The sequence below is a fragment of the Myodes glareolus genome, chromosome 17, assembly GCF_982192425.1.
Source record: "Myodes glareolus chromosome 17, mMyoGla1.1, whole genome shotgun sequence".
In the NCBI taxonomy this organism is placed as follows: Eukaryota; Metazoa; Chordata; class Mammalia; order Rodentia; family Cricetidae; genus Myodes; species Myodes glareolus.
In genome coordinates, this window is record NC_142042.1 from 3095426 (window position 1) to 3112576 (window position 17151).

General features: G+C 42.2%; 2 pseudogenes; both read right to left on the minus strand.

The window, feature by feature from the left end:
• Positions 1-12541: 12541 nt before the first annotated feature.
• Positions 12542-12721, minus strand: LOC148119308 (Nuclear RNase P; annotated as a pseudogene).
• A 2830-nt stretch (positions 12722-15551) lies between these two features.
• Positions 15552-15741, minus strand: LOC148119309 (Nuclear RNase P; annotated as a pseudogene).
• Between the last annotated feature and the right edge of the window lie 1410 nt (positions 15742-17151).

The window sequence follows — 17151 nt, forward strand, 5'->3', positions numbered from 1 at the left end:
TACCACGAAAAGCGGACTACATGGAAAATACATTATCTTCTGTCCTGCACTCTTCCCATTATGGTGTGTGTGACTGCAGTCTTACCTTCATAAACGACTCTGTTAAGTTTTGATATTATCATTGATAGTGTAAGTTTTGAAAAATTTTTTCTGAAAAGTCAGTTATACTTTTAACTATTAGAACCCTTTGATTTGAGGGACTCTTACATTAAATCATCGAGATTATTCCCTGAGTTTGTGCAATTTTTTGATGATTGACAATCATTAACTCTGTATGTTATTATACACCCTCTGGGCACAAACACAGTTCTGGAAGAGCCTAACTGACCCCACAATCCAACGTTCTGGATTTTCTATGTTAACAATGAAGAAGAACACAGGGACTAGAAAGAGGAGTATTGCATCCTCTCTGTGCATTCACCAGGTCATTGGAAAACAGGATCTAGGATTTGTTCCCTCTGGCCTCACCTCACAGTATTTAGTTTGTGTTCCAGAAATTACATAGTAATTAATGTCTTGCTTTAATCACAGGAAGTCAGTTTCTGTGTTTCTGCTTTTCTTGCAGACTATAGTGCCAGAGCCAAGAGAATGAAAATGCAGCAAGAAGACCCAATGCTGGGGGCCCATAAACTGTGCACAGCAATACCACATTTGATTTCCCAGCCCTTCCTAGTCTTTCAACCACACTGAAAACTGTGGCCCAAAGCAGAAAAGACTTAGCACAAGATTTCTCCAGGTACTGCCTATATTTCCTACTTTTGGACTTGAATGGAAGAATAATTGTGTCTATTATGAGAGAATGAAGAACTATCCTCTTAGTTCTTGAAATTACTCTTGTATATAAATCTGATCATTTGTGTTTTCTTCATGAATAAAGCAGTTATCACAACAAAAATCATAAGAAAAGACAATCACACTATTGTTTATTCCAAATACAGAATATCCACACTTGGAAGTTCTATAGGCTGCTTACGTATATCTTTTCCTTCTGGAAGTAGAGGAATGTATGAATTTTGACTTGCCCGATAAAATGTACCAAGACCATGGATCATAAGAAATGACTTCTAAGAGAGGCATACATAGACCTAATCTACATAGGAAATAGAAAAAGACAAGATCTCCTGAGTAAATTGGGAGGATGGGGATCTTGGGGGGAGGGCTGAAGGGGAAAGAGGAGAGGCAGAGAGAGGAGCAGAGAAAAATGTAGAGCTTAATAAAAATCAATTAAGAAATAAAAAAGAGAAATGACTTCTTTCCTTGATAAGCACCCTTTCCTTGCCTTCTTTAGAAGGTGTGATGTACTACTCCGCACTTTGTTAGCAGTGTTTCTTAGATGTGTGTAGCTGTTGCTCTAACTCTTTCTCTTGTGTCCATATGGAATGATCCTACTCCATTCGAGACTGAGTTTAAATATGCTAACAATCTGAAAGTTTCCCGAACCATTCTAGGCAACTTTTCCCACGTGTTCCATTGTCTCAATGGTTATTTTATCATGCAGTTACACTTATCACCGACGGTGGGCCATGTTTTTGGTGAATTCTTTAGAGGATAACATTATTGAGGTCAAAGACTGTTTTATTTATCATGTGCACTTCTTTAATTAATGCACAAACAAACTCATTTTAACAAAGGTGTGAGCTCCAAGGGCACCCTGCGTGAGTATTACAGAGGCTAATTTATTTTGCATGGCACAGTCAGAGTGACAGGTGAAGGTGATCGGGGACCCAAGTATCATTCATGGCATTCCCTGCCTACTCATTGGATGTCAATCACACATATGGGTGAAGACGCTCTTACCATTACAGTTCACAGAATGGAATGAGGCAGTTTGGGACGAACGCTGCAAACATGCAGACTGCGGCAAGAATAAAGGTTGTGTGTATACTGAGGAGACTGTGGTGACAGCCATTCTATCTGGGCTGAAGGTTTGACTTACGGTGGTTTCATGAGCACCATTTAGAGACTGAATGAGTGACTTAGGAATGAATAAATAGATGAGTGAATATAATTTCACACAGAAATGGAATAAAAAGGAATCTATGTCTTTTCCACGTTTAACTGAATATTGAATTATGCACAGGCAAAGTTCTGTAGGTTAGCATTCACAGTATTTTAACAGAACCCAGGTTTTGTTATGATCTATTTCAGTTGGGCATGCTTTTGTCACGCAGACATTACTGATATACAGTAAGACCCCTCAAAATAGCAGCGAGTGTTAGTGAAACTGATCTGTCTTGTGTGCATAGCACAGTACCATCCCCCTGCAGGCACCGCAACCTTAAGCATCTTAAATGCCATCGTGACAGACTTAGAAAACTTAGTCACGATATATTTCTTTCTAGATAAGGAGAATGTTCTAGATAAACACAGCACAAATCTGGAGATTTCTGAATCATAGAAAACAAACAAATGTTTTCTTGTACTGAAGACTAAACATGGTTATACAATTGCCATTAGGTTCTATTTCAAAGGATTGTTATCTGCCTGGGAATTTCCAAGTCACTTCACTATATTGCAGTAGGCATATCTCTATTTAAATACCAATATAATCTTTAAAACCCCATGTTTCTGTTACAGTGTGACAAGAAACACGTGTCAATTGGTAAATTCTATTTTTGAAATGTATTTTATTATTAACTAAGACTGACAACACAAACTCATCTGTGACTGACATTATTTACAAACACTAGGTGGCGCTGAGTTATTAAAAGGCCAATATCAGTGCTGCCATGTTTTGTGTGTGTAACGGGGGAGGGAACTGTGCAGGGCACACCCAGGAAGGATCCTAACTATGTCTGTTTACAATGACAAGTTGGAATATAGATCTTGTGTATGATGAAATGTTCTTTTCTTAATTTCATATCAAAGAACCCATTAACAATCATCTCCCATAATCCCCAGCTTCACCCTCCTTGAGACCACATTGCTTACAAGCAGCAAATCATAAGCGTAAAAGCAGACTTTTGAGCAACTTAGTTGCACTGATGGTATGAACACTTAAGACACTGCAGCGGTCATGTGGCTTGAAGTATCCTGCCGTGGGAAGTAAAGAATTTTCACTTATATGCAGACTACGAAATAGGCAAAATACATACATATTTTGTCACACAAACATGATGGAGAGGCAACCAAAGACGGCCAGTTCTAAGGTACAGAAAGCTTCTTAACAGAAGAGAAGGTCTCAGGGGGCTTAGCTTTGCCTTCTCAGCAGCATAGTGCTTAATATCGTTTCCTCAATGATTTTGAATGATTCTAACAATGCAACTTCACCTCCTTTTGTCCCATTAGGATTGGGGTGGGGAGTATGTTCTACCTACTAATCAAATAACCCAGGGGTTGGATTTGCCTTATAGATTCAATCTGTTTAAATATCCGCATGAAGTTGCTTACTTGGTGACATGTACTATTGACTCTTTTTATACACACTGTAAAGTAGTTTTGCTAGTTTTCCATAAAGTCATGTAAAGATTGCATTTTCTACTGCTCCTTTGCTTCAATGGCCATATAACTAAGCTATGTGAGTGAAATACGTATGATGCATTTAACTTCCTTCCTAAGACCTTACAGCTCTAGGACCCTCACTCTCTAGTAACTTGCTGATTGTCTCAATGCAGATGCAAACACTGGAGCTACAGCAGAGTCTATGGAAGATGTAGAGAAGTACCATAAAGATGAAGAGAAAATAACCCTTTCTAATCAATCAACCAATCAATCAATCAATGAATAAATAAAAACATCCACCATGATTAGTTGGATGATAACATGAAAAGAAAGAAACTTTCAGCGTTCTTTGAGCCTTAGTTTTTATTTGTTAAAATCCCTCGAGTAATGGCCTAATTACTACATGTTTCTTTTTTAAAAACATTATTATGTAATATTTTGTTCTTATTTTGTGAGAAGTTTATTTCAGGATAAAACAAATTATTAGTGGTGAATTAATTTTTAATTTCTTCTAATCCTGTAAGACAGTTATAGAGAGACAGGACCTCAGAAAATATCCTATTCAGCTGCATTTATAGGAAAAATGAACAATGAAGAAAATTAATATAGTAATTTCATTTTGGTAATGTTTTTCATACAAAACAGAACAGAGAACAGAATACAATAGAAAAAGTAACTTCATTCTGTCCCCATGTTGTGTTATTTTGCCTCCTTAGTGTGTCTTCCTTAGTTACCCACTTTTGCTTTTTTACTGGTCCTCTGTGTCCTAGGAAGGACCACAAAAGTTGATACATGTCTTTATGACATGACATCTTACCTGCCTCCAAGCAACAGCGAGCCTTGGTGAGCAGATCCTCCCTGGATGAGAGATAGGGCCATGATGGAATGATTGTGTCCAGAGCAGCGGCCCCAGACCTGAAATAAATCATTGCTTAGGTGGTAACAGTGACAGCTTTTTGAGAGCCAAGTGCAAGACCAGAATTGAAACAGAAATGAGCAATCAGTTTATTGTCCTAACCAAGGCCACCTACCTGCTTCCTCAGTTATATGTGCCCAGTCTCCGTATTTCTTTCCTTTTCTATTAAATCCCATGCTCTATAAGAACATCAAACAGTGTGGCCACTTGAAGCCTTCCTATGTTCACCCACCATGCCATGTAGAACAGTGTTCAACTCTGCCCTTCACCACTCCTAGGCAAGTATGAGCCCAAATAGCCAGCCCCAATATGTGCACAAAGCCAGAACTCCTAAATCTCTGGTTGCAACTTCAGTGAGGATGTGGTTGACCTCCTGCCTTCACAATGGCTCTTTGTCAATAACCAGACCCTGAAAGTTCTAGGGACCACACCCCTGCACCAGAAACAGTGGTGCTCCAAACACTCTTGTGAGAAGGACAGGCATAATGCCAGTGAACATCCAGTGCTGTTCACTACTTTTCACTGCCAACGAAAGCAATAGGCATCACAGTCAACCACGAGGCACCAAACGCTGGAGCCATCAGTGTTCCAGAAAGAAGATTCTGCGCTCCAAATCAGTCCTTCTGTTAGACCTCCAGAAAGTTCTTTATTATAAGAACCAAAGCAAAAGTCCTATTGACTTGTCTTTCAAGGTGAAGATGTGATGAGGACCGCCATGAAGACCCAGCTAGTTCATAAGGTCTAGCTCTTTTCAATTAACAAACAAAGGCCCACCTCATAATCCTCTTCAGGAGTTAATAATAACTGTTTTTATTCCTCAAGAATCCTAAGTAAACTTTTCTTCAACAACAACGAAAGAGAATAAACAGGAAGAAAATCAACTGGAAGCCAGAATAGAGTATATCCAGAACAAAATTTTTGATAATCATTTCTAAAGAAAAGGGGTGTGGAATAATTAGGACATCACCTGAGGAATTACAACAAAGGAAAATAACAAAGGCACAAAACATGCTGAATGTTTTTCTCTTTCCAAGTTATCATTCAGTATAGTAGATGTGTCCAGAACCTCTAAGGAAATAACCACATAAGCTAAAAAGATCAAGTATAGACTAAAAATTACTATCAAGACCTAAAAAAAACTTTCCATAAGTGATAGAAAGTACATATCATATGTACTTATCACTGACAAAGAGAACAATTGAGACACCAATTTATTACCTGTCTTTCAATTTCCACGGACACAAAAACACAAACAAAACAAAAAACCTGAAAAAGCAAAAGCTAAGTGACCCCAGGAAAGCAATGTTGATAAGATATTATTTTGAATAAATATGAAGGTTGTGAATATTTACACAGTTTAGAAAAAGACAAGGGTGTAGATGGGGATTTTTCAATGCACACAGGCACATACCCTCATGCAAGGAAAGAATAATGTCTCACAAGTCGAATTCAGGAGAAAATATTCAATAAAATGAAAATAAGAAAATAAATAGGGGCTGTGGTAGCAGTTCATCATGCTGTCAGCAGTAATAAACTGCACATGTTTAGATGGATGTGTGTTGCTTGTTTCATTCAAGGGTTCCAGACCTTCCTGGACACTGTTCCCTTCTCACTCACGCCTGTCCAGCCACATGGGCTTCTTCTTAATCACTAAGCAAGGCCCCCTCTCCTGCAGTTAAACTCCAGGGCTGTGGCAGCTCTTCGGGAATCCTCCTAACAGGCAACCACAGCCCAAGGCTTCTGGTTAACTTTTCCCCTTTGTGTTGACATCAGTTTATATTTTAATATTATCAGAGAGGACTTGGCAATCACTTTAATTATTACATGCTACGCATGCCCATCACTGTTTCCGGTTGACATCTTCAGTTTTCTTCACCACATCTTCTGTGTTTACTTAATTTTCACTGCTCTTCCTTTAAAATGTAACACACCAAAGCAAATTTTTAGACCCTATTTATTTAGTGTGTGTGTGTGTGTCTGTGTGCAGTTGTATCTCTGTGTGTGTGCACTCTCACGTGCATGTGTACACACTTCTCTTCCTTTTCCTATCATGAAGGTCCCCAGGATTGAACTCAGCTCTTCAGGCTTCACAGAAACGGCTTATAACCCCTGAGTCATCTTGTCAGCAGAGAAAATGATTCTTTTCTTAGATGTTGCTTCCCTGATATTGTAATAATAAACTAAACTTAATAACTATACATTTAACTTGCATGAAAATGTCAAAAATATATGGATACCCCAAAATATGATTTTATCATTCTGATAATGACAAAGATAATTAAAGTTGATACCAAAGCAATATGATAGAGACCCAGAAAGAAATAGATAGACAGGCCAAAGTGAAAGACTAAATGTCAGTACAGAAACAAGGTATGGTGCAGCGTGTCTGCAACTCCAGCATTGGGGATGCCGAGGCATGAAGCTTGGCATGGGTTTGAGGCTCCTCTGAGCTACACATTGAATTTCAGGCCAGCTTGAGCTACAGAGTGATGTCCTCAATTAGAAATATTGATATAATGAAAGGTATCAAGCATCTACTTTATAAATCAACAAGGTGTAATCTTAAATACATGTTGTGGTTTATCGGGTACTGTGATAAAATGCTCTGATGGAAAGAAATCTAGAGGAGAAAGGTTTATTTTCGGTTGAAATTCCAGGTTACAGTCTGTCACTGTGCCGCACCCATTCAGGAATAAGTCTAAAGTTTACAGAGGCCACAAACTCTAAACATTTTATTCTTAGCATCTTAGGCATCAGATACAGTGCTTGTCTACTGACAACACTCCCCACTGCAATCCTAACAAGGTGAAAGAGATAACAAATACAAAGGAGATATTGGTTATAAGACCACTAGAAACTATATTCTCCAGCAGGAAGATGAAAAGATGGCAAGATTTAGGAATCAGCTGCTAGAAAAGGGCCTTGCAAATTCACCATATGGAAAATGAGCAGACATTGATAAAACTCACTAAAATTCATAGACAACCTTTTTACTTGCTTCTTTAAAACTACTTTTATGTTTGAAGAATACATTTCTTAAATAGGTGCAATTTTTTATTAAGTTTAATATTAACCCTCTCATATTCACTATAACTGGTTTATGCTGGTGAACAATTGAGGTGTTTCTCTGTAATTCTGAAGTTAATGAAGATCTAATGTTTTTGTGGTTTTGAGTTTTCAGGAAGGTGGAACTGCGATAATTTATGTTGCCCTGAAAACATCTAGGAAACCATATGGCTTAGCAAAAAGAATGTGTGATTTAATCACTTCCATGTTACCTATTGTGTGTCTCTTGGTGGAAACCTTAGAAATGCATCATTATTAGTTCCAGACACTGTTCCCACGTTCCCAGAGTGACTCTCTGCTGACCCTTCCTCACTGGAAGTTCACCAGGCTGCATTACATCTGCTTCCCTGACTAATGCAGCATTCTGTGGGTGTTGACGGTTTTGAAAGTTGAGAAGAGGACAGTTGGGTGAAAGCATGAACACTAGTGAGCAATACACCCTCCTTAATCTCAACACACTTATTTGTCACTCACTGTGTGAAAGATAATGTTCAGAGCAGAGTCTGGGAGTGGCTGGGAAAAGAAAACAGGGGCAGAGTCACGGCCAGCGTACTTCACTGGAATTGGTTAACACATAAAATCTTTCTTATTAATTATCTGTTTCATATAAAAAATTTATTTTATGTTATATTGTGAATGTGTGTGTATGTGTGACTGTGTGTGAGTATGTACATGTGAATTCAAGTGCCTGCAGAGGTCACAGAAGACAGGAAGTCAGTTACCCCAGGAGCTGGAGTTCCAGGTGGTTTGGGGCTACTCTGTGTGGGGGATAGAGGCCAAACTCAAGTCTTCTCCAACAACAATACACTGAGAAACTATCTCTCTAATCCTTAGCTGGTTGTTAAATGCTTATTAAATGGTATTATTGATGTAATCTACATTAACTTTGAAGATCAAAAAGATGGCAAATTTGAAAGCTGTTCAGGGGTATCTTGGTTGTTTTTAGAGTCTTGCTATCCTGATCAGAGCTGCTATGAACATACTTGAGCAAAGGTTGGTATGGTGTAGTAGAAAATCCTTTGGGCCTACACCCAGGAGTTGGGGAGCTGGATCTTGAGGTAGATAAATTCCAAATTTTCTGACAAACAGCATATTGATTTTCAAAGTGACTGTACAAGTTTGCATTCCCACCAGCAATGGAGGAGTGCTCCTCTTGCTTCACCTCCTTGCCAGCATGAGTTATCAATTATATTTTTGATATTAACCATTCTGACAAGTGTACGATGGAATCTCAGAGGTTTTTTTGTTTGTTTGTGTGCTTGTTTTTGTTTTTGTATTGCATTTCCCTGATGGCTAAGGATGTGTAACATTTCTTTAGGTGCTTCTTGGCCATTTGAAGTTGTTCTTTTGAGAATTCTCCTTTATACCTGTACCCCATTTTTAAAATTGGATCATTTGGTTTGTAGATATCTAGTTTCCTGACTTGTTTATGTATTTTGAATGCTTGTCCTTTGTTGGATTTGGGGTTGATGAAGATATTTTCCCATTTTATAGACTGTAATTTTGTCTATTTGATGGTGTCTTTTCTCTTACAGCTTTGCAGTTTCTTGAAATCCCATTTATTATTGTTCATCTTAGTTCTTGGAAGACTGGTGTTTTGTTCGGGAAGCTTTCTCCTGTGCCCACGCATTCACGGCTCTTCCACACTTTCTGTTTTATCAGGTTCGGTGTATCTGGTCTTATGTTGAGGTCTTTGTTTCATTTGAACTTGAGTTTTCTTCATGGTTATAGATATGGGCCTATCTGCATTTTTCTACATGGTGGCATTCAGTGAGACCAGAACCATTTGCTGAAGATACATTCATTTTTCTATTGTTTCAATTTTGGCTTCTTTGTCAAAATCCGATGTGAATAGATGTGTAGATTTACTTCTGGGTCTTTGATTCTATTCCATTAATCAACTGTCCTTTTGTCAATACCATGTGCTTTTTATTAATATATCTCTGTAGTACAGCTTACAACCAGGGGTGGTAATATCTCTGGAAGTTCGTTCATTTTACAGGATTGTTTTGGCTATCCTGTGTTATTTGTTTTTCCATGTGATATTGAGTATTGCTTTCTCAAAATTTGGAAAGAATTGTGTTGGAGTTTTGATTGCAATTGCATTGAATCTGCAGATTGCTTTTGGTAAATTGGTCATTTTTACTATTTTAATACTGCTAATCCATGAGCATGGGATTTTTCCATTTCTGATATGCTCTTCAATTTATTTCTACAAAGACTTGAAGTATTTGTCATATGTAGTATCTAACTTACTTGGTTAGAGTTACCACAAGGTATTTTATATTATTTGTGGATATTGTGAAGGGTTTCACAACCCTTATATATTTCTAAACCCATTTATTGTCTGTGTATAGGAGGGCAACTCATTTTTTTAGTCAATTTTTTGTGTTCAACCACTTTGTTGAAGATGTTTATCAATTGTAAGATTCTCTGGTAAGGTATTTCGGATTGCTTATGTGTGCTATGATATCATCTGCACATAGTGAAAGTTTGACTACTTCCTTGTCAAATTACATCTGCTTGTTCTTCTGTTGTCCTATTTCTTTAGCTAGAACTTCAAGTCCTATTTTGCATAGATATGAAGACAGTGGACAGCCTCATCTTGTCTCTGACTTAGTTGAATTGTCTTTAGTTTCTGTTAGTTTAGATTTGATGTTGGCTATAGATTTTCAGTAAATTATCTTTGTTTTATTTAGATATGTCCCTTGCATCCCTGATCCCTCCTAAACTTTTAATCATGAATAGGTGTTGGATTTTGTCAAAGGATTTTTCAGTATCAAATGAGACAAACATGTGGTTTTGTTTGTTGTGCTCTTTGGTGTTTTTCTTTCAGTTTGTTTATAAAGTGGGTTACATTGACAGATTTTCATATGTTGAACTCTATCTGCATCTCTGGGATGAAGTCTACTTGATCATGGTGGATGATCTTTTTTATGTGTTCTTGGATTTGGTTTGCAAGTATTTCATTGAGTATTTTTTACATCAATGTTTATGGTCTGTAATTTTTTCTGTGGTATCTTTGTGTGGTTTGGGTATCAGGGTGGCTGTGGCCTCTTAACATGAATTTGGCAATGGTCTTTTTGTTCCTTTTTGTGGAATAATTTGAGGAGTATTGGTATTAGTTCTTTGAAAGTCATGAAGAATTCTGTACTAAAACCATCTGGCCCCGGGATTTTTGTTTATGGAGAGACTTTAAATGAGTGCTTATACTTCCCTGTGTGATATAACTTTATTTAAATTGTTTATCTGATCATGGTTTCACTTTGGTAAGTGATATTTATCAAGAAAATTGTCCATTTCTTTTAGATTTTCCAATTTTAGTTTGGTTTTTCAAATTTTGTTCTTTAAAAAATAAAGTATAGATTTTTTTTGATGTATGATCTAATGATACTTTGGATTTCTTCCTATCTGTTATGTCACCAAAGTTTCTGGTTTTGTTGATTTGAATATTCTCTCTCTGGCTTTAATTAGCTTGAATTAGGTTTTGTCTATCATGTTGATTTTCTCAAAGAACCAACTCTTTGTCTCAACTCTTTGTTTTGTTCTCTTTGTTTCTATTTTATTGATTTCATCCCTGAGTTTGATTATTTCCTGCCATATACTCCTCTTGGGTGCATTTTTCTTTTTGTTCTACAGCTTTCAGGTGTGCTGTTAATTTGGTAGTATAAGATTTCTCCAAATTCTTTATAAGGCACTTAGTTGCGGGGCGCCATCCTGTCCAGCAGGAATGAACCCCACCAAAAACGAGAATTCCTTCTCTGGTCACATCTTTATTTGGAGCATTCCCTTGAGGAAAATTGGGGGAAGGGACGATAGAGCAGGGACGAGAGAAAGCTTAGAGAGAGAGCGTTGGGCCCCGAGGCATCTGCTTTTAAACGGTGGAGCAGCTTGAACGCTGTCCTGATTGGTTAATGCCATTCTGCTGGTCTGAGCATGTGCAGGCAAGGGTGCAGGCAGGGTTGTTCAGCCCCACATGGCTACCTCCAAACTGCAGGACCACCTGTGCCTCCAGGTGGCTCCCAACATCTCCCCCTAATTATTGTCTTTAAGAGCAATAAGGCAAAACTATTTTCCAATCTGGTCCCCACCTAGACGCAGCATGCCAAGGATATCTCTGCTCCCACCCATCTCCAAGGAGGGAGAAAGGCAGAATAGAGTCAGTCAGAAAATTGTTAAGAGATAAGAGGTTGCACAGGGTGTTGCTCAAGTCGATGGTGTGAAACAGCTGCTCTTGGCACCGCCCAGAAGGTCATCTCTGCTGTCTCCGCACGAATCTTCCACAGCAGGACACTCAGCATCCACTGGGTCGTCTTCTTTATCTCTCTGGTCGGTCTCGCTGGCATCCAGATGTATGTCAGCATTCCTAGAAAAACATAAACAAAACTCTCCTCCCAAATTAACATTTAAGACTATTAAAAACTCTCAGTGTAAAAATTCAGCACAATCAGTACTGGAAGTAGGCTGGTTGAGACTTGCATGTCTCCGTTTCAAAGAGCAAATCTTGTTTGCCTGTACCAGCAAAATTTTGAATTAAAAATTAAGTGTATAGAATGCAAGAGAAATCCTTTCTCTGGGGGAAGCTGTCACTGGTAGTGTAGTCCCCCTCTATTGTTTAAAAACCAAAGCAGTTGTCACTGGGAATTGAACTCATAACCTTTGGAAGAGCAGGCAATGCCCTTAACCGCTGAGCCATCTCTCCAGCTCCCCTATTTAGATGGAAAAACCTCTAGGTAACATTGTTTATCTCACCAGGTGCCTCAGGCAAAAGTCCGCCTTTCTTTGTTACCTAGGATACGTTAACCAGGTAAACATGCCTTTATTATGATAATCACGACCAGTTTTTTAAGGGAGAATGGGCGTTGCTCATCAATCTGGCTACTTCCTGCTGACGAAGGGACGTTGTTTAGGGGATAAATGTTTTTATCTGACTGAATTCTTGGCGACAAATGTTTTTATCTGACTGAATTCTTGGCGACCTTGGCTGAGGGCGGCGGCAGCGGACGGCGGCGGCAGCAGACGGCGGCGGCTGCCATAGCTCCGCCTCTGAAGCCCATTATGGCGCGCTCCGCATGGCCCAAAGGCATGGCTCCGCCCCGGGCCTTGCGCGGGCTCGCCGTTTCACCTCAGGCAATGAACTCGCACCGCCGGCTGTGAGTCTTTTTCAAGCTCCGGCGAGGGGGGGCATCCGCCCACCCGTGGAGGGCCCGGTCTGCCCGCGCGCGGAGCCCCGTTCTCTGGGAACTCACCTCCCCGCTCGCCCATGTTGCTATGGAAACACAGTTTTTCCGCAGAGCCGATTCAGCTCCTCTTTGCCTTCTATGGCGCCGCTGCTCACCACGCAGCTTCCGCCTCAGTCAGGCGAGTCCGCTCAGGTGCTGAAAAAGTCCTCCAAAAACCATAGCCCCGCCAGAAGGCCGGGACATATAGCCTCTGATGTCACACGGACTTTAGCCCGCCCGTCGCCATGGCGATCTGGCTTTCCGTAGGCCCCCAGCAAACTCCCCGCCAGCAACCGGCCAGCATGGCCACGCCTCCCGAACGAGCCAGCACTCTCCAGCGCAACTTTGCAACTTTGCGTCTCCCTCCTGAGTAGCTGGGATTACAGGTGTGCACCACCGTGCCTGGCCCACTTCCGTGTTTTTAATCAGGCATTACCGCTCAAAGGCGGGCCGGCTGCCGCCAGCACTCTCAGCACGATCAAGCAGCTTGTCTTTCTCAGTCAAAAATTAAAGTTTTTTGTACGTGAGAGCCAGAGACTGAGCTCTCTTAACAAAATTAGGCGAAAATCACCTCCAAAAGCTCTGTGGCTCTTTAAGAACAGGGAAGGCAGTCTTAGAACACGATCAAACTCGCCTCCCTACGAGACTGTTGCCCCGAGTCTCTTATCAGCGAGTACGCACGGAGGAAGCCGCGGATCTCCCAACCGTAAACCTCGCCCTTTTTGCTGCTGTTTACATTCCTCCTGCACTGAACTTAAGGGATTTTTCTTCCCTGTTGCTTTCTGTACCTTCTTTCAGATACCTTAACTTTGATTTTTTTTGTATTTTCTTTTCTATTTAGGCCTATCCTTTGAAATTCCTTTTTACATTTCTTTTCCTCCCCTTTCTGGGGATTTCAACCGACGTCACTCACCGCTCCATGTTCTCAGAGTTCTGAAATTCAAGGCTCTCTGTGCTGGTGTCTGATCTTGGCTTTTTCTCCCGGGCTTTCTCAGGGTCCCCCGGCGTAGTTGTCAGGGTCCCTCAGCGTCCCGGGTTTCGGCACCAGTTGCGGGGCGCCATCCTGTCCAGCAGGAATGAACCCCACCAAAAACGAGAATTCCTTCTCTGGTCACATCTTTATTTGGAGCATTCCCTTGAGGAAAATTGGGGGAAGGGACGATAGAGCAGGGACGAGAGAAAGCTTAGAGAGAGAGCGTTGGGCCCCGAGGCATCTGCTTTTAAACGGTGGAGCAGCTTGAACGCTGTCCTGATTGGTTAATGCCATTCTGCTGGTCTGAGCATGTGCAGGCAAGGGTGCAGGCAGGGTTGTTCAGCCCCACATGGCTACCTCCAAACTGCAGGACCACCTGTGCCTCCAGGTGGCTCCCAACACTTAGTGCTATAAACTTTTCTCTTAGCACCACTTTCATTGTGTCTCCTAAGTTTGTGTAGGTTGTACATTCATTTTTAATTAAATTCTAGGAAGTCTTTAATTTCTTTCTATATTTATTTATTTACCCATTGGTAATTAAGTAGAGAGTTGTTCAGTTTCCATGGATGCGGGGCGCCATCCTGTCCAGCAGGAATGAACCCCACCAAAAACGAGAATTCCTTCTCTGGTCACATCTTTATTTGGAGCATTCCCTTGAGGAAAATTGGGGGAAGGGACGATAGAGCAGGGACGAGAGAAAGCTTAGAGAGAGAGCGTTGGGCCCCGAGGCAGCTGCTTTTAAACGGTGGAGCAGCTTGAACGCTGTCCTGATTGGTTAATGCCATTCTGCTGGTCTGAGCATGTGCAGGCAAGGGTGCAGGCAGGGGTGCTCAGCCCCACATGGCTACCTCCAAACTGCAGGACCACCTGTGCCTCCAGGTGGCTCCCAACATCTCCCCCTAATTATTGTCTTTAAGAGCAATAAGGCAAAACTATTTTCCAATCTGGTCCCCACCTAGACGCAGCATGCCAAGGATATCTGCTCCCACCCATCCCCAAGGAGGGAAAAGGCAAAATAGAGTCAGAGATAAGAGGTTGCACAGGGTGTTGCTCAAGTCGATGGTGTGAAACAGCTGCTCTTGACACCGCCCAGAAGGTCATCTCTGCTGTCTCCGCATGAATCTTTTACAGCAGGACACTCAGCATCCATTGGGTCATCTTCTTTATCTCTCTGGTCGGTCTCGCTGGCATCCAGATGTATGTCAGCATTCCTAGAAAAACATAAACAAAACTCTCCTCCCAAATTAACATTTAAGAGTACTAAAAACTCTCAGTGTAAAAATTCAGCACAATCAGTACTGGAAGTAGGCTGGTTTTGAACTTAGAGATCTGCAGGTCTCTGTTTCAAAAAGCAAATCTTGTTTGCCTGTACCAGCAAAATTTTGAATTAAAAATTAAATGTAAAGAATGCAAGAGAAATCCTTTCTCTGGGGGAAGCTGTCACTGGTAGTGTATTCCCCCTCTTATGTCTAAAAACCAAAGCAGTTGTCACTGGGAATTGAACTCAGGACCTTTGGAAGAGCAGTCAGTGCTCTTAACCTCTGAGCCATCTCTCCAGCTCCCCTATTCAGATGGAAAAACCTCTAGGTAACATTGTTTATTTCACCCGTTGCCAAGGGCAATAGGTAATGGTAACCAGGTTGACGCGCCTTTATTATGATAATTAGGACCAGTTCTTTGAGGGAGAATGGACGTCGATCATCTGGCTACTTCCTGCTGACAAAGGGGCGATGTTTGGGGGATAAATGTTTTTATCTGACTGAATTCTTGGCGACAAATGTTTTTATCTGACTGAATTCTTGGCGACCTTGGCTGAGGGCGGCGGCAGCGGACGGCGGCGGCAGCAGACGGCGGCGGCTGCCATAGCTCCGCCTCTGAGGCCCAATGTGGCGCGCTCCGCATGGCCCCGCCCCGGGCCGTGCGCGGGCTCGCCGTTTCACCTCAGGCAATGAACTCGCACCACCGGCTGTGAGTCTTTTTCAAGCTCCGGCGAGGGGGGGCATCCGCCCACCCGTGGAGGGGCTTCTCCTGCCCGGTCCGCCCGCGCGCAGAGCCCCGTTCTCTGGGAACTCACCTCCCCGCTCGCCCATGTTGCTATGGAAACACAGTTTTTCCGCAGAGCCGATTCAGCTCCTCTCTGCCTTCTATGGCGCCGCTGCTCACCACGCAGCTTCCGCCTCAGTCAGGCGAGTCCGCTCAGGTGCTGAAAAAGTCCTCCAAAAACCATAGCCCCGCCAGAAGGCCGGGACATATAGCCTCTGATGTCACACGGACTTTAGCCTGCCCGCGACCTGGCTATTCGCAGGCCTCTGAGGACTCCAGCAAATTTCCCGCCAGCAACTGGTTAGCATGGCCATGCCTCCCGAACGAGCTAGCACTGGAGAGTGCAATTTTGCGTCTCCCTCCTGAGTAGCTGGGATTACAGGTGTGCACCACCGTGCCTGGCCCACTTCCGTGTTTTTAATCAGGCATTACCGCTCAAAGGCGGGCCGGCTGCCGCCAGCACTCTCAGCACGATCAAGCAGCTTGTCTTTCTCAGTCAAAAATTAAAGTTTTTTGTACGTGAGAGCCAGAGACTGAGCTCTCTTATCAAAATTAGGCGAAAATCACCTCAGAAACTCTGTGGCTCTTTAAGAACAGGGAAGGCAGTGATCAAGCTCGCCTCCCTACGAGACTGTTGCCTCCAGTCTCTAACAGCGAGTACGCAGGTGGACGGAGAGGGAGCGGAAGCCGCGGTCTCCCGTACCCCATCGTCCTCAAAGTCCCGCCTTAGTTACCTCGCCTTTTTTGCTGCTGTTCACATCCCTCCTGCACTGAACTTAAGGGATTTTTCTTCCCCGTTGCTTTCTGTACCTTCTTTCAGATACCTTAACTTTGATTTTTTTTTGTATTTTCTTTTCTATTTAGGCCTATCCTTTGAAATTCCTTTTTACATTTCTTTTCCTCCCCTTTCTGGGGATTTCAACCGACGTCACTCACCGCTCCATGTTCTCAGAGTTCTGAAATTCAAGGCTCTCTGTGCTGGTGTCTGATCTTGGCTTTTTCTCCCGGGCTTTCTCAGGGTCCCCCGGCGTAGTTGTCAGGGTCCCTCAGCGTCCCGGGTTTCAGCACCAGTTGCGGGGCGCCATCCTGTCCAGCAGGAATGAACCCCACCAAAAACGAGAATTCCTTCTCTGGTCACATCTTTATTTGGAGCATTCCCTTGAGGAAAATTGGGGGAAGGGACGATAGAGCAGGGACGAGAGAAAGCTTAGAGAGAGAGCGTTGGGCCCCGAGGCAGCTGCTTTTAAACGGTGGAGCAGCTTGAACGCTGTCCTGATTGGTTAATGCCATTCTGCTGGTCTGAGCATGTGCAGGCAAGGGTGCAGGCAGGGGTGCTCAGCCCCACATGGCTACCTCCAAACTGCAGGACCACCTGTGCCTCCAGGTGGCTCCCAACACATGGATTTGTTGGCTTTCTGTTTTTTCCATTGTTGTTGTTGAAATCCAACTTAATCCATGGTGGCCTGATGGGATAAGGTATTTCAGTTTTC